Source organism: Podarcis cretensis (genome assembly GCF_951804945.1).
Source record: "Podarcis cretensis genome assembly, chromosome: 7".
Classification (NCBI taxonomy): domain Eukaryota; kingdom Metazoa; phylum Chordata; class Lepidosauria; order Squamata; family Lacertidae; genus Podarcis; species Podarcis cretensis.
The window spans coordinates 36,884,357-36,908,802 of NC_137176.1; the positions used below are offsets into that span (position 1 = coordinate 36,884,357).

The window sequence follows — 24,446 nt, forward strand, 5'->3', positions numbered from 1 at the left end:
TCCATTGGAAGATGACGACGATGATGAAGAACATCTATAGATTGAAATTATTTGGATCAACTAGCTCTCTGCTACTCTGCAGAAAACAGCTTACAGTGAGAATTTAACACTATGCAGAAGTAAATCCTGATGATTTCAATGGAATTTACTGTCAAAGAAGAGTATATAAGAGGGCAGCCACCTTTTGTGCCAATTTAATTAAAATGTGTTTCTCTTTCTCAGTTTTATTTGATCACAAACCCTGTTCACCTCTCTACAAAATTTAAGGCCCAACAAGGCAGCCCTTTCTAAGATGTTTATTCCTTTTACTGTGTAAGGATGAGCTCTGTGAAAAGCATGTTTGAAGGACCACATAATGGCATAGTAAGCTTAACTCCAAACATTCACCTGACATTTGCATCAATGCCAGCCATGTTGTTGAGCCATCATGGCTTATGCTGTCGAGCTGTTCCCGCTTTTTGTGAACACAGCGTCTAAAGTAATTAGTGCTTGACACAACACGGCTCACAAATGGAAGAGATGGGTCATGACATTCTTGCAACGTGGAGAAGTTTAGGCATCCTGTCCAACTTTCACTCCAGTAACTTGTCACTTTTCCCCACTTGGAAAATTATTAGCCTCATATTATAGCTTTAAATGCTGCCTAGCAAAGCTAGCTTACAATGGATGCTTTAAAAGTCTGCACCAATAACTGCTCTTCTATTGTGTGCACTATAATGGTTAGAAACTTTGCACAGCACATTGTCGCTTGTATAGGATTTTATAGAGTGAAATCGTATCCCTGATTTTCACCTGGTACAAAGCAGAAATTACTGAAGTGTGCATATGATGAAGAGAATAAACTGCTGTAGTCTGTGTTTTGAAAAGGACATGCAAGAATGATGAAAATGCAAAATGCAACTTTTTGAGTGTAGATTAACTCTTTTTTCTTTTTAAAGGAAAATAAAATATACTGGTCTCAAGCTGCTGTCAAAAATCACTGAAAGGGGCTATGTATCCACTGAAGTATGAGTCTGTGGTATGGAATGAATTGAGAATGCCCCAAAACGTATCTCACTCAGGCATTCATGCTGAAACCAGCAACAATTGTCAATGACCTTTAACATGTTTGCTATTCATATTAGCGCAGATCATCAATTGTACACAGCATACATAGTTATGTTTTTGTGTGTTCTTCATTACAAACTTTCCCTCCATTTTCTTCTCCCCTTTTTTTGATCTCCAAGTATTCTCTGACTCTAAGTATTTATATTTATGAGTTCAGTTTGCCACAGACAGCGTGCATGCACGCCCCTCCCCCAGCGACTCTGCTTGCTGCCGGAGTAGATTCTGTCACAAATGGGAAGAAGCTGGAGAGGGCTTATGCAGAGGCTCCCAACATTATGTGCACCAAATACCACAGCACTAGGTAACCGTTTAAACTGAAGCAGAGGCATCCTTGATTGTCTGGCTTGCAAAGAACCACACTGAAGAGATTTGGACAGCATGTTCCTTTTAAGTGCTTAGTAATCATGGTTGGGCAGGGAGGAGGGGGGGAAAGGGTGAATATGCAATGGAAGGAAAATGGAAAGATTGAATCAACACTCCTCAAAAATTTTGCCTTTGCCAGTTATGACACACTACAGTACTAGGCAAAGACTAAAACAAAGCTCCATTCTTACCCTCAACACATCCAGCACCTAGGACCACAATTCAGCCAATTAATTTGAGGCTCCCCACCTCAGACTCAACATATATCAGCTGCATGTTTGGGCGATTGAGGTGAGCTTTATAAAGCATCCTGGAAAATATGAGATAAACTTTGGAGCTTATCTATTTATTTTTTTAAAAGGTATATGGCAAATGGATTTGTTCGGAGAAGTTCCAACTCTTTCCCCTGTTAGTTAGCAATATTGTCTTCTTCTTAAAGCCTCTTGTTTAAAAGAAAGGGGGGGGAGCAGGAATAAGCCACTTCAGATATTATGACTTCTCTCAATGGGTAACATGTTTGCTTAGGGAATTCCATTGCCAAACATATTGGATAGTATCCAACCGAGGCATACTCAGAGTAGACCCATTGAGATCAATGGACTTAAGTGAGTCATGATTTTAAATGAATCATGTCCATTGCTTTCAGTTGGTCTACTCTACCTTGTTGACTACCATCACATGATACAAGCACACACGTATTTGTCCTGTATATGCACACTGTGACTGATATGTTTTGGACAACACCCAATGATACAATCGTGTTTATTTAAAAAGCTGTGATGCAAACTGAGTTCATAGTTGATAAATGTCTCATTCTGACACTAAACAATGTATACCTTTAAGAAGGAGCGAGCATGTGTGCATAGCTTTCTCTTTCAGCTTCCAGTACATTGCCACATGAGATTATTGTACATATATAATTTGTGTGTGGGTATTCTAGTACAGCATGTACCTGTGATGAAATTAATGCACCCAGAAAAGTCACACGCAGCAAATGTCAAACCAAGATTTCATGTAGAAGTTGTCTGTAGCAGACGTCTCTGAATTAAACAATAACAACAGCAACAATTTAACAAGAAGAATATGCAATATGCAATAATGTTTTTATTTCAAAGTTGAGATACCAGCAGCATGATACCTATCGCGAGAGAGTGGAAATTATACAAAATTGCATACTTAGTATGTGAATATATAGTTTCCTGTAATCCCCATCTATGTAGTCATTTGGCTGAAGCAGAGATGAATAACAGATCTGCTAATGAATCAGTCCTGTTAGTGGAATAATTGTTTTTTATGTGACTCGCTTTTGGCTATCTAGACTTTCCCCGCATAATACAAGAACTTTGTGCTGATGAGACAATAGTAGACAGTGTGTGCATTTAATATAGAACAGACCATTCGCCCGGCTGGGGGAAGACGTCAACCTATACGCTGCGAGGAAAAAGACCAGGAAAAGGAGAGGGGGATTCCTCCCGTCGCCCTCCATCCCAGAGCCCTCAAGGGATTCCCAGATGGGCTAAAGGGCGGTGGAAAGTTTGAAGCCGGAGGACCCCTTGCCCAGGGCTTGGCACCGAGGGGTGTAGAGACGCCCCCCTCGCTGCTCGCCTGAGTGGAGCTGGCGCAGTGAATCATGTGCAGTTCTTTCCTTATTGCCTTCAGCGCATGGTTTCACCTTCAGGTTTCTTGTTTGTGTCCTTCTCCAAATCGCTTCACCTCAACTGCAAGAAGGTAAGGGGATCGCGAAGAGATTTTCTCTCCACTTCCTCCCTCCTTCTTTTTTTTCTTTCTTTTTCTTTCTTAAGTGCTGAGGAAGAAGATGGGAGGGGATCAGAAAGAGGGGGAAAGAGGAGAGGAGAGAGATGAGAATATTCTTAATACGCCCGTGGGAAAAACTTCGCGTTTCCAATTAATAGTTAATCTCGCTCGGTAATTGAAGGGACTTTTTACAGAAACGATAACTTTGGGCTCTTTGAAAGGGGTGGCGGGGTGGGGGGGTAGGGAGAGGGAGGAGGAGGAGGAGGAGGAGGAGAAAGATGATTTTTTTTTTTGCTGGGGCTGAATGGATTGTCGCTATATGTTATTTTTTTAAACTGTGAACATTTGGACTTTGTACAGAGAGGGGTGGGGAGGAGATCTCGCATGCAGGAAAGAAATCTGCCTGTCTTTTTAAAAAATGAAATGTTTGCGGGCTGCGAGAGGGAGGCGATGCTTCTCCAGCTTGGGAGCGAGCCACTTACATTATTAAGGGTATTTGCAGATTGGATTGATTTATTGCTTAGGGTGTGTGTGTGTGTCCTCTTCCCCTCGCCACTTCTCTCTCTTCCACCCCCAACCCCTCCCGATCCTCTCCCATCAGCTGAATTAAAAGGAATAGTTTATCCTGGAAAGTTGAGGGCTGTAAATTAGGTGGAGAGGAAGGGAGTCCTTGGAGGGCAATCCCGGAGATGAGTCCTGCCCATTGGAAATACTGGGAGGGGGGGGGGAGAGAGATGAGAGGACTGGTGGGGGGGGTGCAGAGAAGAGAAATAATGCAGACATTTTGTCCTATGAAACCCTCCTCTTCCTCCTCCTCCTCCTCTGCCCCTCCCATCTCCACCCAGAATTAGCATAATACTTGCAACCGTCATTTGAATCAAGCTGTTTCGACAAGTTGAGGAAACTTTAGAGGGGTCGGAGTTGAGCTGCGAGAAGTCTCAGGGCGCAGGAGGCGTTTTTCCTCCAGGTTAAGGTGACAGGGAGATGGTCCCAATTTTGTGCTTTGGCTTTCGGGTCGCTTGCCCTCTGCAGCTGCAGCGCTCTAGAAAATGCTGCCCACTTCCCCGCGGCAAAGATCTTGCTCCAGAAGCGCTGAAAAACTCCCAGCAGTAGACCAGGACGCTCTGGAAAATGTGTATTGGGTGGATCTAAGATCTTGCAAATTCAGGCAGCCCCCCCCCCCCCAGCTTGGAATCTAGATGTAGACGGATTGTTGTTGTTGTTTCTAGACCATTTCTGGAGATCTATTAATGCATGGTCTTTATCTAATCCAGATGTAGCCCCCTGCCCCCACTCTCTCAATCCCCATTCAGTGCCTTATTGTTGGTTTACATTGTGTGTGTGTGTGTGTGTGTGTGTGTGTGTGTGTAAAAAGCGATCTGTGTAACCTGTGGAATTTGAAATGCAAATAAAAGCCCGTGGGAGTTGAGGCAGAACAAATCAGCATTTATAAAGTGGGGAAAGATTTCATGTCTTTGAAAGCATAGGGGGCGAATTCTCTCTTTCTCTCCCCCCCTCCCCAATTCTATTAAAAAAAGAAACCACCGGAGTATTGAACAGTGACGTCAATTCGTCCCTTTTCTAATGTGTGTGTGTGTGTGTGTGTGTGTGTTGTTGTTCTTCTTCTTCTTGTTAATGTCTAAAAAGCGGGCATGCGAAGTGCTTACAGGAAAACAGATTACAAGATTAACATCTGTTAACATGATCGTTTATCTCCAGCCAAAAATAGGTCAGTCCTTTCTTAAGGAAGCTCGATTGGTTGGCGCATGATTAAATAATGAAATTAGACTAATGAGTTCGCAAATTAGACAAGAGTTGGGGGTGCTGTTATAGTGCAACTGACTGACCTGCAAGAATAAAATTCATAATGGTAATGGTAATAATAGTAATGGATTCAGAGACTTTAGGAGATCAATGTAAGGTCAAAGCCTCTTTCAATGGAGTGACACAACTCCTCTCACCTCACCTCTGGGTCCCTTCCTCCTCCTCCTCCTCCTCCTCCCTTTTCTCTCTGCTTTACAGCTAATGGTGTGTTACAGACTCCAACTCTCGTTTTTCCCTTTCTCCACTGAGGTGATGCATTAATATTTTCCATCTCCAGTGCTTATGGTGAAGGAGACCAACTGCTCCATGGATAGGGATGTTTGTTGCTTCCTAAACAGTGGGGTGTTATTTTTGGGAGAGGTGGGGGGAGGGGTTCACACAATGTGACACACAGTGGCAAAGAAGAATGGGAAACACCGATGCAAAGTAGCTCTGCTTCGCTTGACTCTGCCCTCCTGCAAAGATTGGCAGACCCACCGTCCAATCAGCAGCTCCAGCCCCCCTTACTGCCTTTGCATTGCAACTCCACATTACAGGCTCGGGAAAGCGGTGCTGTGCCCTTGCGTTTCTCTCTCTCCTTCTGTACGTGCATCTGTCTTTGTTGGGATATACGTCAGTATTGAGATAGGTAAATTAATACTTTCCCTCCCCCACCACCCCCGCCCATCTGCTGTGAACTAAAATCCAGTCCTTGGGACCAGAAACTCGAATAGTGAATAGAGAGTTATCGTTAAAGAGCTGGTTTTAAGTATCAAGTTGAGACCTGCTAAAGGCAAGGAAGTATAAAATGATCTATGGGTGTATTTGAACAATGTGGCAGACTCGCTTATCTGAAGGGAGAAAAAGGTGGAGTGCATCCAGAAATTCCACCCATTTCCATCCGAGAATGATTATTTATATCACTTTAAAAGCCCATTGCTGTTAAAGACGGTGTTGTTCTTTGGCCTTTAAGGTACTGCAGATTCACACCACCTCTGTAACATAATGGGTGTGTGCTTGTTTGATTTCTTCATGGTTTTCAAAGCAGACAGCTGTGTAGCCAAATAATAATAATGAATCAGGCAGTGCCCTCTCGATTCTTTCTGCACCAAGTGGTGTGTTTTTTTTAATGCTCAGAAATAATTTAAATGTAAAAGTCCGCTTTAGCAAATGTTAGATTTAACCATCATGGCACAACAGCATGACTGTTAGGCAGCATACTTTGTGAATGCCACACCACACAATAAGCACATTCATGGAAGGAGCAATCCTATACTATGCTTCAGTTATGTTAGGCTGTGGATCTGCAAGATACTCCCCCTACGCCCACCATGGCAGCAATGCTCATCCCACTTGCATACCTTGAGAGGTTTGGCCCTTGGGGTCCAGACAGTGGGGGGGGGGGAGGCCGCTGCCAGAGCCCATAAGCTCTTTGTCTCCTTTAGAGAACCATCCTGAGTCAGATTTTTCTAGGGGGTTAGGGAAAAATCCATGGGCATAGTGAAGGGGGGCAGGGGGGTAGCTGAACCCCCTAGATCAAGCAAAGCAGTAGAAATACTTAACTAACTGACCAATCACATCGGTTCTGCCCCCCAAAAGTCCTGACCCCCCCCCCAACAAAAATCCTGGCTACAATTTCCTAGACCTAGAGGGAAGGGTTGTATTCAGCTAGGTCCTGCCCAGAGTAGACCCACTGAAATCAATGGAACAATGTAAGTCTGTGTATTCATTTGAATGGGTCTACTCTGAGTTAGACTAGTAGTGGATACAGCCCAAAGGAATAACATGTATGATAATGTCAAAGTCTTATTGAACAGCATCCAGGATGGAGGTAATTCTGGAAGGAAAGTACAGTGTGTGTGTGTGTGTGTGTGTGTGTGTGTGTGTGTCTAACTAGCCACTCCAGCAGGGATTGTACAGTGGCTTGACATAGACCTGAGGGTAGTAGCTCTGTATTAAGGACATCTTCACCTGTTGCATCTGTCTGAAATAGAGCTTTTCTGCAAGTCAAGAACGAGGAACCCCTGAGAGCATGCTGGTCACTGTTGCAGGTTATGGAGTGGATTTTGATCATGATGAGTGCAAAATGGGGAGTGGGGTTGGATCCTGTAGCTGTGGCGATCAAGGGAAAGACAAATATTGTATTCAGTTTTTTACTGTTACTTATTTGTTCTGTGTATGTTTACCTAAAAACCAATAAAATGATTTTTTAAAAAATAAGAGAAGAGAGAATATCAAGCAGTAGCCAACAGATCACCAGCATAATCTCTGTAGAGGGATGCACAGTGGGTGCTTGTGAGCAGGTGAGAGAGAGCAGTGACTGGTCTGCCTGAGTGCTCACCCCTGCTCCTTCCCCAGCCTTCCTGCCCTCCCTCTTGTGGGCTCCCATATGTGTGGTGCTCATTTCCTGTCCTACTCCATGCATCCGGGTTGTGATCCTGTAAGGCAAAAGTGTACCTGAGTGTCTCACCAGCAGTGGCCATAGTTGCGGTGGAGTGCCTGGCCTTTGCCAACAGGTAGCCTTGTTGGGAGGCAAGAGAACATCATGTAAAAGGCAGCAGGCAGTGTGGCTGCTATAAATAAAGCTGTACAGTTTAGACAAGACGGATGTAGTCGCACATAGCAAAGGGGATGTGGTGGAGGGAGACACTTGAAGCAGGCATACATTACAGGATGTGTCCCCCCCCCCTTTATTTCCTTAGTTGTTGTTGGGATGGAGTGGGATTTGGTGATAGGAATCTGGAGCCCTATGGTGAGCTACCTGCTAGGGTTCTAGGCTGTGGGCTGAAAGATCTCATGTGTGTTGTGAGGTCTGTCTGTTTTGTGCAAACTGCTCCTTTTGTCATGGGGTGGGGGGATCTTTTCCATCAGCAGAGTTCTCCCTTGTGAGCTCTGTAAGCGGGCACAACATGAGATCAGAGCAGCGTTCAAAATTCGCAAGGCGTGTTTTGAACCGGGCTATTGGTCACTTGCAACCAAGTGAAGATGTGCGGGCACCAGGACGGTGCCTGATGTCTCCACCATCTGGGGATCCTTGGATCTTGCCTGTTTTCACACACTAACAGTGCATCCTTTAGAATTTTATTTGTGGGGTTTTATCTGCACGTGGGTGGCACTGTGGGTAAAACCTCAGCGCCTAGGACTTGCTGATCGCATGGTCGGCGGTTCGAATCTGGAACGCATTTCATTCCATTTTGGCAACTGTAACCCTGGTTTAAGGAGCCATTTGGCACCTAGCTTATATTCCCGAGTTTCTAACATTGGATCAGAGTGGTACATAACTCTATGCACCCTATCAGCTGACTTAGGATGTCTCTGTGTGGGGTTTATTTACTGATGGTGGTGTGCTATGAATGGGTCCTATGCTTTCCCATGAGGATGTGACTGGAGTGATTGTCCATGCAGGGGTGGCTTAAATCCCCCCCTTCCACTGATATTTCGGCTGTTTGTGTGGATTCTTTGTGATAGGCTGAACACTGATGTAATATTGTGCTATTGATGGGGATGTGCCTGTGGACTGAAGGGTTGTAGGATATGATGTCTGTAGTTCTTCCCTGTGTGGCCTATGACTCTGCCTGATGTTGGCCTTTTTAATCCCGGAACAGCTCTGCCGGCAGAGTGCCCCACATATCTGTCAGGGCGACGGCCCATCTGGCATTCCGCCTGCGTAGCATGGCTTTGCCAGTTCCTACGGCAAATCTCAAGTATACGATTGCACCCTAAAAATGAATAGCTGCAATGTATCCTTCCCTGCTTTGTGCTTAGCAAATTCTTTGCTTTGCGATTTCATTTGTTTCCTGTTATATCAATATTATAATTGATTCTGGTTTTGTATGTGGAACATACTGCCTGTTAGTGTATTGATTGTTCGGGGCAAATGAGGTTTCTGTGCTTTCCAGGATAAATGGTTGATTTCTTGGGTTTTTCCATGATCTGTATTTGGGTGAAGGGGCAGGATGGACAATTGAAGGCCTAAATTCGCCCTTTTGTCTTGAAGCCAGATGCCCACTTCTTTCGGAAGATGGTCAGAACTATTTCTTGTTAGAGAGAAACCTGAGTAGGTTCAAAGAAGAGTCCTTTATGCTTTGGCCTTGTGCCACATACTTTATTTCATAGCTGCTATGCTAAATGAGTTAACTACCAAAGGGTTTTTCATTAACTCACTTGGCAGCCATATATTTAACTTTTTGAAAAAGAAAAAAAGAGTGTAACTTAAAGAGAACAAAACCTCACACGAGGAACATTTTGCTATTCAGCGGCATAGTTTTAAGAACCAGATTTATTTATTTTTTAAATCGTTTCCTCCTATTTGTTCTCTCCATCTCAACCTGGGACCAGAGTGGGTGGGGGAGATCTATCAATATTTCAGCAGCTAGTTGCCATAGGCGAGCAGTAACTGAATATAGTCCTCACCCCTTGAACTCCAATGTCACCAGTCCCCTCTGTTTTATTAGGTCAGGCGTGCACCCATTGTTACACACTGTGGTGTTAGCAAGAACATTGTTCATGATACAGAGCAGGCCATGGCAGCTTTCAGGCCGTGTGGTGTAAGCAGTGGTGGTGTCTGTTTTCCTGCTTGACACCAATAGCCAAATCCTATGTATACCTAGTGCTATTTTGCCAGAAAAAGGGGTGCTGGGACTCAACATGAGCGCCTCCTTTGTCCTTTTATAATTACAATGGTGCCCACCTGAGAGTTCTGGTGAGTTCTGGCTGAAAAAAGGCCCTATGTATATCCATTTATTCATGTTTATATTTATATCACACCTTTCCACCAAGAAGTTCAAGGTGGCATAACAGTTGCCTCTCACAACAACCCTGTTCGGTAGGTGAGACCGAGAGTCCCACTAGCCACGGTCATTTGGTGAGTCTTGTAGCCAAACAATTATTTGAACACTGTTCTTCCAGGTCCGACATTTTAGCCACTACACCACACTGGTGTAGACTTATGCACTTCTTGAGAGAAAGTCCTGCTGAAATCCCGGGGGCTTCTATGGTGGGGGGTGTTTAAAAACCTCCATAGGATCAACCTGTTTAAGCATATTTGCATTTCCCACATCTGCCATGCAAAAAGGGAAAACCCACTTGGCTGAAATGTATGTTCTGCTTTCTGCTCTGTATGCACAGAAATAGTGGTTCAAAAGTGCACTTACAAGCACAATCCTATGCATGCGTGAGCCAGAAGTAAACCCTATTTTTTCCTCCAGTGGAACATCTTCCAAAGCAGAATGCACAGCCTAGGGTCGGAGGCCGAGGCTTCAGTCCTCTGTATGCTAACCCATCGAACGCAACAGGACTTCCTCCTGAGCAACCATGCGTAGGGGGAAGTGAGCTTTTAGGATTATTTATGAGAACTGCTGCAGACATGCCTGACAGACCCCCTCAGCAACATTGGCAGCAGTTTGGGAGAAAGGTAGGGTCGTTTCAAGGTGCAGCAGGATAGCAGGAGTGGCTTTGCCCTGCCCTATCCACTGTGGCAGTGTCAGCTTTTATTATATTTTGGGACTCCAATTAACTATCCCAGAAGAAGCAAAAAAAACCCCTCCGACAACCCAACACTGGTAATAAACAGGATAATAACTGATGTTTGAGATTTTTGAGTGGGGCTTGGAGCTGCAAGGATTGGGGGACGGTAGAGATTATACCTGTGAAGAACAGAGCCAGAGCTCTGTTTCCTCTCCACCCCCCACCCCAAAAGCAGCTTGTTGCTGTGTGTTAGACTGGAGGAAGGAGGGAGGGGAAAGCAGCAGAGAGGCGAAGAAGGGAGGAGCTTCGCCCTGGCAGGCGGCTCTCACCCTCAGTTGTTTTCTCCCCCTTTTTCTGTAGCCAGAAACGTCACACAGCCATGCAACTGTAATACAAGAAGTGAAAGAGGCAGAGAGAGAGGGAGGGAGAGAGAGAACAGGCACAGCTCAACTTCTAACCCTTAACAAAGGCAAAAAAAGAAATAAGAGAGAAAGGATTTGTCAAGGCGCTACCCAAAAGAAAAGAAAAGTGGAGGTGGGCGGGGGGGGGGGGCAGAGAGAGACCGCTGCAGCCCCTGAGAAACCAGGCGAGGCTCAATTTCTGAAGGAGGAGAAGCAAGCAGCTCTGGAGGTTAGAGCGCTGCCCTCTTGGATTATGTGGGGCTCCGGTTGGCGGAGGACACTGACTCGGGAGGTAATTGCTTTCTATTTTCAACTTGAGTTTTGTTATTGTGGAAAAGGGAGAGCAGCGAGGGAGCGTCGCAAGGCGTGGCGAGCGCAGCAATTGTTGCACAAGTGTTTAAAAGGGAGGAGGCAGGAGGGAAAGCATGAGGTGCAATTGTTTGGCTGGCTGGGTGGAAGGGAAATATGCAGCATGCACAGATGTAGATAAATAGTTAAGATGCCGCACAGTGGGGGATTAGTCGCTTGCACCCCCCACCCCACCCCACCGCCTCCAATCGCTGGGAAGCCTTCCTTGGGGAAAGAGGGTACTGGGGAAACTGGGTGGTGGTGGCGGTGGTTTCCCGAACAGGAGATCCTCACTCGAGTCTGGAAAGAAATGAAACTTTAGCAACCCAGATGTATTTCTTGGGCGTGAGATGAAGGCAAGCGCAGGTCTGCATAACAAAGGGAGAAGGATGGATCGCGGATTGCAGATCTTAGATGAACTCTCATTCTTCTTCTGGGCTTTTTCAGAGAAGTGGGTGGCTGGGAATCCAAAGCCCGTGCGTATTGAGAGAAATATGCATTGAAATGGGAGAGACTAGTCGCTGCTGTTGTTGTTGTTGTTGTTATGTCATGTTGCATCTTAATCACTGGGGAGGGAGGCCTGCACAGAGTGTTCTCCAGAGTTCTAAGGCCTTAACAACTTACAAAGGAGTTGAAAAGTTGACATCAGGCCTTACATTGTTGTAAGTATGGAATGGCAGGCTTCCTCTGCTGTGTAATCAGCGGCTGCATTTAGAGATGGAACAAATCCCACGAAATGTTTTCCCAACCCATGATGTGTCTCAGCTAAATAATAAAAACAGAAACAGCCCTTCAGCTCAGTCCACAGGATGACTATTGCTCTCAAACATAAATATTCCAGCGGCTATATACATATTATCTTCTTGTGTTTGTGTAAGGGAGAAGAGAAGCTTGTTTTGCGAGGTTGCTTCCTTTTCTGTCAGTATGATGTTTAATTGTATCCTATCAAAATCTGAAAGATGTCATGTTGATACTTGCATATATATATAATTGAATGCTCTCTGTCAGATTGGTAGGAGAGAGGGAATGAAGTAATGTATGGGTTTTCTAGTAAAACTGGAGGCTGAGCTCGCATAGGAACATTTGTGGCATAATTAGTACTAGAGCTCAGTTATTCAAGGAGGCGTCTTCAGTTTCACAAGAGTTACTGCCATAGCCATCTTGAGTAAACTCTGAGTAATAAAGTGATCTTCAGTTCTGTTTGTTTTACTCTGAGTCATTTAATATTAGGCATGCCTTTATTTAGACCTTAGACAATGTGAAAGATGAAGTTAAGAGGCCTCTCATTCATTTGCAGGGCCTTAATCCCTGAAAGCCATATACACCACCAGTAGGGTTTTGTTTTCTTAAATACTGAATCATTTGAACACTTTATTAGATTATATCTAATGCATACAGGTGAAGATTTGTTTAGATAAAGCTCAAATTCAAAGTTGATGGCAACTATAAATGAGTATATTCTTTAAATCTGGCATGCACAACATTAGGAACAAAAGAAAAAGCCCTGATGGATCAGACTCTGTTTCCCACAGTAGCCTAACAAATGCTTCTAAGAAACCCGTATGAAGGCAGTAGGTTTTCAGGAACTGGCATTTTTTATTTGGTGATATGCTGCATTTGAACATGGAGGTTCTATAAAACCATCATATCTAATAACAATTGATAGAGGTATCCTCCATGAATTTGCCTAATCTTCTGAGGTTATCCAAGCTAGTGGTCATCACCACATCTTTTGGCAGTGAATTCCCTAAATTAATGATGCTTTGTGAATTGGCATTTGGGGTGTGTTTTATATGTGTCAAGAAAAACAAAGCCGTGATAATTCAAAAATAAGCAATGATAACTCAGAAAGGATTATTAGTGGAGAACAATGTTTTAAATCATGCTGCAAAACATAAGCATTTTATATGTTTAGCTGATTGGAAATGTTAATTTTCCTTTTATCAGGCATGGTTTGTAATCACTAACCAGATGATAACCCAATAGCATAAACTGGTTGGGGCATCAGATGCAGCTTTTTACAGGGATGTGCAATGGGTCTCTGTGGCTATGCAATGTATGGATAGTTATTAAAATCATTCAAAATGGAAAAAATGCATAATTCACATGTTTTCAGTGGTGGAAAGTGAATCTTCTTGGGAAGCAGGCTGCTTTGCAAGTTTTTCATTGGCTCTGCACCTACAGTAATTCCAGAGTTGTAACCACACTTACTTAGGAGTAAGCCTCACTGAGCACAACAGGGCATTACTTCCAAGTGAATGCAGTCAAACCTTGGTTCCCAAACACCTCCATTATCATACATTTCAGCTCCCAAATGCTGAAAACCCAGAAGTAACTGCTCCGGTTTTCAAATGATTTTCAGAAGCCAAATGTGCTGCATGGCTTCCCCTTTGAGTTTCACTATTGTATTGAGGCTTCCGCTTTTAGTTTTTGGTTGTTGAATGTTTTGGAAGTCAAACGGTCTTCCGGAATGGATTACATCCGACAATCGATGCTGGACTGTATACACAGGTTGGTCTGCAATCGATATACACAGCATGATCATAATGACACATAAGCTTGTATGTTTATTCAGAGGTCTGATCAAGTTCAACTGATTTCCTATGAAGTGTAGCCTTGACCAATGAATACTGCTGATGGGGCAAGAAAGCAACAGTGAGGTCTCCCTCTACCCTTCACTTCAATAGTCTCTCAGGAGCACCTCTATGAGCAGTGAGATAATGTGTGGTTGTTAGCAGCAAGTGCCCTTAAAGGTTCTCAACCCTTCTTATCTGATACTTGACTAGGTCAGTCCAGGAATAACCATTGTTTTCTTTGTTGACTTCTTTACCTGTTACATATAATGATCTTACTGATGCTCCAGAAGGTATCTTGGTCGGCTGCTGGAGTTTGGTAAGAGTTGTAGCTCAGTGGTAGAACATCTGCTTTGAAACCAGAAGGTCCCTGTTTTAATCCAGGTAGGGCTGGCAATGTCCCCTTGCCTGAAACTTCAGAGGAACTGCTTCCAGTCAGTATGGACAGTACTGTGCTAGACAGACTTCTGAAGAAGGCAGAAGGGGATGTAAGCTTGCCCTAGTACTTGGTATGCGACTGCAACAACCTGTTGTGGTTTACTGGTTCTAGATGGCAGGTTTTTATTCAGGTCCTGTGGTGACTGCAGTAACATTTAAATCCGCCACAGTACCTACATATGTGTCAGTGAATATTATCTCATTAAAAAGAATAAGAAAGAAATCCAGAAGTATGTCTCTTAAGATTTAAGAAGACCCAATATCAGTGCAAAGAACAGATCAAAAGAACCATGGCATTCTAAATCTTTGCTTCAAATTTTATTCCAACATCTCAGGGCTTATTTTATTCTGAGGTGTGGAAGGCACAATTCACTTCACATAAATGAGCAATCTGTACACTTTCAGGTGCTAATATTGTATTTATTTATTTATTTCATTTTTTAATCTTCTGTGAGGCATCCAAAAGCAATTTACAACATATAATATATACATACACACACTGTATCTGGGTTGTGTTCAGTTAACTTTTACTCAGAGCAGACCTATCGAAATTAATAAACCTGATGAACTTAATTTCAGTGGGTCACATCTATGCAAAAGTTAGTTGAATGCACCTCTGTATGTCTCTCCCATATCTTCTACTTCTGAGAGTTACCAGAATAAGAACAATATCAGAACCAAATAAGGAGAAATCAATAGCAACCTTATTTTTCATTTGTCAGATAGGCCAACTTGAGAGATGTACAGTATTCATGACCCTGTTCAAGGACACAGAAACTGCTCTTTTATTTATTTTATATGTTGTCATGATCTGTTCAGATGCAGAGTGTCAGTCTTTATCGTTCTGTCCAAACAGTGTACTGCAAGAGATTTTAGGGCTGTTTACATCTAATCCATCCATATGACGTCATAAGTGAGACTGCGCTAATGGCTGAACACATTCTGTTAATATCATATTCAAGATTATTATCTTGCACTGTGTTGTGAAAGGACCTGTTGTGGTTTAATGTAACCAGGGTTTCATCTTATTCACTGTTTTGAATTAAGTAAATTAAGCACTTGCTTGATGCTTTCTTTCCATACATCCAGGTTGTTTCAAGATTGGGTACTTTGTAATACTACCTGTTTGGTAGGAAAGTAAATTTGTAGCACTGATCTGCCTTATTCTTAACTCCAACACAAGAAGCTGTAATAGCATCTGGCTGTTTAGAAAGACCTTGTCCAAACCTTTGCATTTCATTGGTAATTTTTTCAAAAATATGTTCACATGCTTCAAACTGTGATGTATTTCTTCTCGGGAGCAGTAATTAGTATTGGTTCTTGTGTTTTTTGTCAAGAAGTTTGTTCACATTTTTGACAGAGCCGAGCGATTTGGTGTCATTGGATGTGTGTATTTTTGCTTACATGGAAGGCAATGACTGCTTGCATCCATTGTAAGAGCTTTTGACACCTGTTATTGTAATGCGTTGCTTCTGACAATGATGACCAACTAAGGACTACTTCTGATGTTCAGAAGTATGCGAGTGCTTTCTTAACCTCATTTTATGGCTGAAATTATTACCAGGGCTTTCTTTTCAGGGGGAACTCACAGGAACTCCGTTCCAGCACCTCTCAGGGGGGCACCATTGTCATGAAGGAAGTGCCCATGGCCCAGTTCCAGCACCAATTTTTCTAGAAAAATATTAATGTAATAGTTAAAATAAAACAGCTTTCTCTGGCTGTGTGCCTTCCATATGTTTTGGACTGCAACTGCCATCATCCCTGACCACAGGCCACTCATGCAGGAGCTGATGGAAGTTGTAGTTCAAAATATCTGAAGGGTAATAGTTTGGGAATTCTGGAACAGAGTGACAGGCTCCAGAACTGCTGTTAAGAGAGCAAGTCTTTACTTGTATCATGATGGGGAAGGCTCTAGAATTGACTTTGGCATTCCTGAAGGTATACGTATGCCTTATATACATATCTATACATACATAAGGTATACATATGTCTTTCTCAGATTGTGAGAGTGGCATAAAAAGCAGAGGGAAAACAACTGTTTTTCTCTGGAAGTGCCTAATTGTATGGGTGTTTTTGGAACATATACAGTGATACCTTGGGTTAAGTACTTAATTCGTTCCGGAGGTCCATTCTTAACCCGAAACTGTTCTTAACCTGAGGTACCACTTTAGCTAGTGGGGCCTCCCGCTGTTGCTGTGCTGCCGCTGCGCGATTTCTGTTCTCATCCTGAAGCAAAGTTCTTAACCTGAAGTACTATTTCTGGGTTAGCGGAGTCTTTAACCTGAAGCGTACGTAACCTGAAGCGTATGTAACCCGAGGTACCACTGCACTTCCTTTCTTCAGGGGATGATCTCAAAACTGACTTCTTCTCCTGTAAGGGAGAAATGAGATCCTGTGTGGGTTGACACTGCCCATCTCACCAATGGTGCGAAGTAACTTTTTTGAGAAAGAGAGAGTTGAGTGTCTTTGTGCGTGCTCACTTTTGAGCAGCGATAGCTGGAGATTTGTAGTATTTTGGTTCCACATTGCAAAAAAGGAAATGTGAAATGTTGAATCTGGAAAATTAATGGCCAGATAGCAAAATTCAGAAGAAAGTCAACTTCTTCAGTATGCTATAAATGTTTGTACCTTGCAGCAACATTCCTTTTTCAAAGCAGACACCTTACATATTGTAAATGTTTATACATTTTCAGTGCTAGGTTAAACTGTTATGACTCACTTATGGCAAAACTCTGATCTCCACTCAGTCGGCGTAATCTTCGTTATTCTGTTGGCATGACAGTTTTGCAGTGGTTCAAAGATAATATGTTTACAGTCCTGTGCAGACTTAATGTGGGAATGAACTGCATTGGATGTTGTCAGAATCTACTTCAGAGTAGCCCGCATAGGTCTGGGCTGTTGGTCTTTGTTTATGTTTACTTTAACCTCCTCTTTTTGCATGCTTAATTATTTTTAATTGGAAATCGTGCAATTAGAGCATTTACAGTGTAAATGTTAAATGATCAGAGTGAATCATTTTTGGATTGTTCACACTATCATAACTTACATTAGCATGGTTTCGGTGCAAGTGTTGACTTCAGTGGGCATTTGACATCCTGCAAGTGCCCTGTCTCATAGTTCAGTGAACTCAGCTTCTTGTCTGAGGCGCACTTGCCTTTTCAGAGGTAGTGCCCAGTATAATAGTTATTCTGCAAACAGATGGTAGCCTCGTTTTAATTATATCCATGTTGCTTTTTATTGAAATTTCATGCCTTTCGCTGGAGATCTGCATGGCTATATGATTCCCAAGAACACATTTTCTATTGCTGATTTATCCGTGTATTCTTGAAGTTTGATTACAGCAACCGTTGTTTATGCCAGCACTCTCAAGGCACGTGCTTATGTTCTGAGATATGCTTCGAACAAGGGGTGGGGGGTGAGAATTTATTAAGTAGCTGCCAAATAACTTATTACTCAATAGTAATAGTACACATGTTTTGTTCTGTATAATTTGTGAATTTATTGCTTAACTATGAGGTAATGGCTTTAATACAGTATTATGTTTTGCAAGCTAGCTTTATTTTTAGCCTAGCTTATCCAGTCAGTGTCAGAAGCTTCTCCTCTAGAACTGCAATACAACATGGATTAGACCACTGCTCTTCAACCAGTCGAGACCTGAGACCCACCTCTGACTCCCAGACAGGAATATGGCCCACTACTGTACTACATTTTAACTTTTGATTTATGCTTAGTAGTGCTAGCATCTCATCACATATCACACACGGAGGTGCTGACATGCAGATTTTTTCAGTACACATGAGCCAGTATTTCATGTGCAGTATTATGGGTCAAACCTTTCAACCTTTTAAAATAGCTGCAGATTTCTGACAGTCTTGTCTAAGCCTGTGGCTAATATTGAGCATTACTATTGCATTATTTTACCAAAAAAAATCCTTTCTCTCACTTTGTTCCTTTCCATAAGTTTCACCACTTCCCTCCTTTTTCTGTCACTTCTGGTGACTTTTTCTCTGCCTACCTATGTGCACTTTCTGTCCTCCATCTTTGCCCCCCCCCACGCTTCCTTTGTCTGTTGTCACTCGCTATCATCTCATCTTCTTTCACGATCCTTTCTGTCACCAGCTATCTGCCTGCTGCCTCTTTCTCTGCTCATGCCTTCTTCCACATTTCCATTACCTACTCAAATATTTCTACCCTTTCTCTCACCTTCTTTTTGTTTCCGTTCATCTGCTGGCATTGCCTTTCTGTCTCTCTTTTTCACTTTCCTTTTTACTGTGCTCACTTTCTTCCATCTTGTGTCACCTTCTCTGCCACCTTTAACTCACCTCTCCGTGACTCTTGCCCCTTCTGAAGGTCAACTTGCCTGAGATCAAAATGAACATCATTTCACCCTCAGAATTTATTACAGGTGGCAGCAGTATTTTGTTGCCCCTTTGTTGGATGATGAAGTGTGAAGGAACTCATCATATTTTCCTCCACTGAAGTAACATATAGTTGTCACTCCAAAACACCTTTTTCATTTAGTTTGCAAAGTCTTTCCATTTTGCAGTTTCTTTAAAAAGCAACTAAAATTAATTTTCATTCCAATTCAACGATGAACAATTAAAAGTCGCAGTTCTGTGCTTACTCACTTGAGAGTAAGTATCGTTAAGATAACTGAGCCATACTTCTGAGTAGACATGCCTAAAATCTGCTTATTAATTTTACTAAGGCCTGGGTCTCTTTCCCCCTTCCTGCAGTTCCACCCCCTTTTCTGTCCTCTTTTATGAATGCATCTCTTTCCCTCTTTCACAACCTCTTGTCTAATCTGCCCTCTCCTTGTATCAGCTTACCTGAAATCAAATGTACAGAAAATAAATCTGGAAAAGTTTTAGTACCCTAAGAACCTAATATATGCATCAATTGCTTTCTGTTATCCTAAGTCCACATAATTTGGAATAAATCCCATTTAAATGAATGGACCTTCTGAATAAGTGTTACGGGGAGTCAGGAGGATGTCTAATCAGTCTTTAAGCAAGCATGACAGTGCAACCCTATGTCGGCTCAGAAGCAATCCCTACTGCATTCAGTGTGGTTTACTCCCAATTAAATAGTTTTAGGATTTTACTTTGAATAAACAAAGATTTGGCTGAAAAGCTGTAAGTTTCCTAAGAGCATAATAATAGTATCAGGCCAATGGCCCAGCTAATCCAGCATTGGGTTCTCACAGTGGCTAACCTGTGGGAGACTAGGAAGCAGAATTTGAGCATGAGAGCACTTTCCTCTCCTGTGGTCTCCAGCAAGTGTTATTTGGAAACATTATATTGGCCAACTGTGGAGGCAGAGCATAGCCATTACGGCAAGTAGCCAGTGATAGGCACATTACTATTTTTGAAAGGGGAAGGAGGAAAGAATAAAGGTATTCCTTGTTTATTTTTGCATGTGTCTACTATAAAGTTATGCACTGCCTATAGGAATCCTGCGAGGCCTATAAGACCTGCCTCACAGCCTGATCCTATGCATGATTACTTGGAAGTAAGCCCTGATGGGGACGCGGTCTAAACCACTGAGCCTAGGGCTTGCCGATCGGAAGGTCACATAAACAGATCTTTTAATTTGTCGGATGATATGGTCACAAGTAGGGACACGGGTGGCGCTGTGGGTTAAACCACAGAGCCTAGGACTTGCCGATCAGAAGGTTAGCAGTTCGAATCCCCGTGACGGGTTGAGCTCCTGTTGCTCGGTCCCTGCTCCTGCCAACCTAGCAGTTCGAAAGCACGTCAAAGTGCAAGTAGATAAATAGGTACCGCTCCGGTGGGAAGGTAAAACCGTGTTTCTGTGCGCTGCTCTAGTTCGCCAGAAGCAGCTTAGTCATGCTGGCCACATGGCCCGGAAGCTGTACACCGGCTCTCTCGGCCAATAAAGCGAGATGAGCGCTGCAACCCCAGAGTTAGCCACGACTGGACCTAATGGTCAGGGGTCCCTTTACCTTTACCTTATGGTCACAAGTTAGGAGTGCTTCATAAATTCAGTATTGTTCGTAAGACACAAAGTGAATGAGGAAAAAAATATTTTTATTGGTGTTTTAAAGTGATTCACATTTACTGGAAATCATTTTTTTAAAAAACCCACAGCATTTTGCTAACCTAGTGTTAAAAATCACCACTTTCCATATAAAATTTTAACTAGCATCAACAAGAAGAGTACAGTGGTACCTTGGGTTACAGACGCTTCAGGTTACAGACTCCACTAACCCAGAAATAGTACCTCGGGTTAAGAACTTTGCTTCAGGATGAGAACAGAAATCGTGCGGTGGCAGCGGGAGGCCCCATTAGCTAAAGTGGTACCTCAGCTTAAGAACAGTTTCAGGTTAAGATTGGACCTCCAGAACGAATTAAGTTATTAACCCAAGGTACCACTGTACTGGGCCTTTTGCTCAGCTCCTCTCTCCTTCCCAAGATGTTCGTGGTATGCTTAGATTGAGCAATTCTAGCACTATGGAACAGTGAAATTTAGAAGTAATTCTGCCAGCTTCACAGGAACTGTTCAGAATTAAAAACTAGTGTGAGGGAGCAAGACTTCTCTTTAGGACGCATGGTCATCTTATGGCAAAATGGTTACAATGGATCTTTATGTAATTGCAGTATGCACCCAGTAGTAGTTATGCTTATTTAGCACATTTCGTAACAGGCATAAATCTCGAAAACCACTGAAGGTGTTTGGACACAGGAAATTTTAGAACCATTAAAATTATCTGGTCACTGTATCTACTTAACATATATTTTAGGCTGCAATCCTATGGCCCTTAATTTGGGAGTGAGCCCAGTTGAACTCAGTGTAACATATGTGTGGGACATGCCTGGACCTTGGTACATGTTTTGTCTCATTGTTGTAATTAAAGATACCTAGGACAATATTTTCATTTGCATTGTTAATTTGCTTAATGCAATAGGGATAACTTTCACCTCAAACGGTTGTTTAGTTCTGAATATTTATTGAGAAAATCAAGGTATAGTTTTAAGATGTTTGGGGCCATTTGTAAGGAGTTTATGTTCAAAATTTTTAATGAATAAAGACTACAAGCCTTCAGCTATGAAACTGACTTATTTCAAATGAATACTGTATATAAAATTCATCTTCCAGCTAATGTCTTAGCCATGAATCTTCTTTCACAGAAATCTCATTGTGCCTTCATTCTGCAGCTCCCCATTAACCTTGTTTTCCCTAAACCTCTGTTTTTTCCACTTGACCTTTTCTCTATTCTTTCTGCCTCTTCCACCCATCTACTAGCTGTTCTGCCACTGTGCTCCATGAACTTTCACTTCCCTAACACTGGAGTGTTTTTTCACTCAGTTTTCCAGTCTTACCACACATAAGAATTTCCTATCCCTAAACTATGGCTGAGGGTATTAATCCTAACAAAACTTACAACATTCTTTTCCTGTATAGATTCTGTATTGTGAGTATTCTATTGATGCTGTTTCCCTATGACAGAGAACATTTTGTGATAATGCTCAGGGACTTGATTTCAGAGGCCTCCATGCAGTAGGCACAATATAATATAGATGATGGAGTTGAATTGTCACTGCTTCTGCTATTCCATTACACCAGCAGTCTTCTTATTAAATTATGTGAATGGAGTAGTTAGATCTGAGCATAAAGAATTAGTTTCCTATTTGCTAGCTGCAGCTAGAATGCTTTTTCTGCAATGACTGTTAACAACACTGAACATTACAGAGTGTGGGAGTTTGCAACTATGACTGAAGTACATACAGTGGTACCTCGGGTTACAGACGCTTCAGGTTACAGACTCCGCTAACCCAGAAATAGTACCTCGGGTTAAGAACTTTGCTTCAGGATGAGAACAGAAATCGCGCAATGGCAGCGGGAGGCCCCGTTAGCTAAAGTGGTACCTCAGGTTAAGAACAGTTTCAGGTTAAGAACGGACCTCCAGAACGAATTAAGTTCTTAACCCGAGGTACCATTGTACTTTTTTAGTTTTCAAGAAGGCAGGCAAGACAATATAATTTTTTGATAAATTGGCAAAACTTTGATGGCTGCAGCAGAAGATGTGGGATATTTCCAGTTATGAGTTACAGGTTTTCATTGTTTTAATTAGTTAAGGCAATATGGTATAAGAGACTCTGGGGAGAGCATTTTTTTTTTTTTACAAATGCAGCATTCGTCTAGGCTACTTACAAGTATTAACTCTCTCTCTCTCTCTCTCTCTCTCTCTATATATATATATATACACACACACAGAGAGAGAGAGAGTTGAGTTATAGCTTTCAAATAAAATAATCTGATGCCACCTCCCTCTCCTCACTCTCTCACAGTGTTTGTTCATCAGAGGGAATTAGTTTTGTCAGATCAGACTCCTTGATTTGAATGCCCTATCATTATTATTTCCTTGGCCCATTTAAAAATATGGGTTATAGAGACCAGGCCTGTGACATTTGCTTTCAGGAAGTACCCATTGTGACTTCCAACCGTTTTAAGGGTTTAGAGTTTATTTGTATGCAAGGCATGTTCAAATATATCAAGACAAAATGACGTTTGAAAAACAACACCTACATTTGGTTCTTTTCACATGTAGCTCCTCTACTTTACAGTAGTTTTAAAGGGTTCCCCTGCTTCATCGTCCTACATTTGGTAAAATTGTACATACCCATATTGTATAAATAAATCTGAAGTCACAGTTTGTGGTTTCCAAATGTTCCTTTTTTGGAAGTATGATACAGAGTGTGATGGTGCATGTAATGTTGAGCAATTGATCTGTGAGTTTGACGGTTTGTCATGATCCTGGCTTGAATGAGTAAACACCCTTTTAGACTATTACCAGAGTAGATATAGATATATGCAAGCTCTGAATATTTGCATATATATGGCAACTTCATTCCTATAAATCATTGGCAGAGCATTGCCCATATGAGAACCCAAGCACTAAATGTGTGCTCATTTATTGGTTGAAACATGGTCTATTTAGAAGGCCGGAGGGTAAGATTTCCAAAGGTATTGACTTGTTTATTAAGAATATTTAGGTCCTCACCTTTCAACATAACATTGCTCAAAGTAGCTAGCAATAAGAAGAAAATTCATTAAAATACAACAAAACTTAATTTAACAAGACACCATCAACATTCATGTATTTATTTAGACTACAGTGGTACCTCGGGTTAAGTAGTTACTTCGTTCCGGAGGTCCGTACTTAACTTGAAACTGTTCTTAACCTGAAGCACCACTTTAGCTAATGGGCCCTCCTGCTGCTGTCACACCGCCAGAGCACGATTTCTGTTCTCATCCTGAAGCAATGTTCTTAACCTGAAGCACTATTTCTGGGTTAGTGGAGTCTGTAACGTGAAGCGTATGTAACCCAAGGTACCACTGTACTTATATCCCACCTTATAGCCTAAAGAGTCTCTCAAATAAAATAGTCACACAGTAAGGCCTGGTATCAGACCCTATGGTGACAGTATTATTCAGGTGGCATTTCCTTATTTAATCCTTGGTCTTCCTTTGTGTTGCCCTTCATCCTCTGCCTATGAGATGGTAGAGTCTACTGAGGACCCCTGAGGCAAGGGAATGTGGCCGAATAGCTGGAACTCACTCAGCCCAGGAAGGATACAAGTTTTCCAAGGAAACAAACACCACTAAACAACAAAGGCAGCACTATCCATATCTAAAAGCAGCAGAAATTAAAAACCAGATGACTGATAGGCCAAATGCTAGCTGAATGCCATTAGGGAGAGATGTGATGAATTTCTCAAGGGGGAAAATTCTAAAATCTGGGTATGTCCACTGGAAAGGCTTGCTTTCATATGGTTGCTCCCAAAAGGATCTAAAGTCCTGATTATATTTCACGATAAAGATCTCACAGTTAGGAACAAAAAGCGCTTTGGTCTTAGGACGAAGTAGGATTCAGGGAGCAGAATATCTTAGAACGATCCAGGCCATAGCTCTGCATGAAGTGGCCTATGGCAGAAACCTATGGGAATCTGTTTTAGGTATTTTCTAAGTGATAAATAGTAAACAATGGAATTGACTTTTCATAGATAGGTAGCTATGACTCAGTTCACCTACAATGGTCTTAGTATGTGAAGAAACTGCAGCGAGCCTAAGATCTATGCATTCCCCTCTCTTCTTTTTTAGTGTGCCAGAGGAGGAAACTGGATGTATTGATATCATTCTAAGATATTAATAATTGTTTTATCCAATA

General features: G+C 42.3%; 1 protein-coding gene across 3 annotated transcripts in view; it reads left to right on the forward strand.

Annotated features, from left to right (window-relative positions):
- The first annotated feature begins 2,857 nt into the window (after positions 1–2,857).
- ZNF516 (zinc finger protein 516) overlaps positions 2,858–24,446 on the forward strand; it is a 113,308-nt gene continuing 91,719 nt past the window's right edge. The window contains exon 1 of one of the 3 annotated variants that reach the window (XM_079983739.1): positions 2,858–3,198. The gene's annotated coding sequence lies outside the window, so the exon portion shown is untranslated. Of the gene's footprint in view, positions 3,199–10,842; positions 11,188–24,446 lie in introns of those variants that run through there. The other 2 variants (XM_079983738.1, XM_079983740.1) reach the window with 2 other exon arrangements.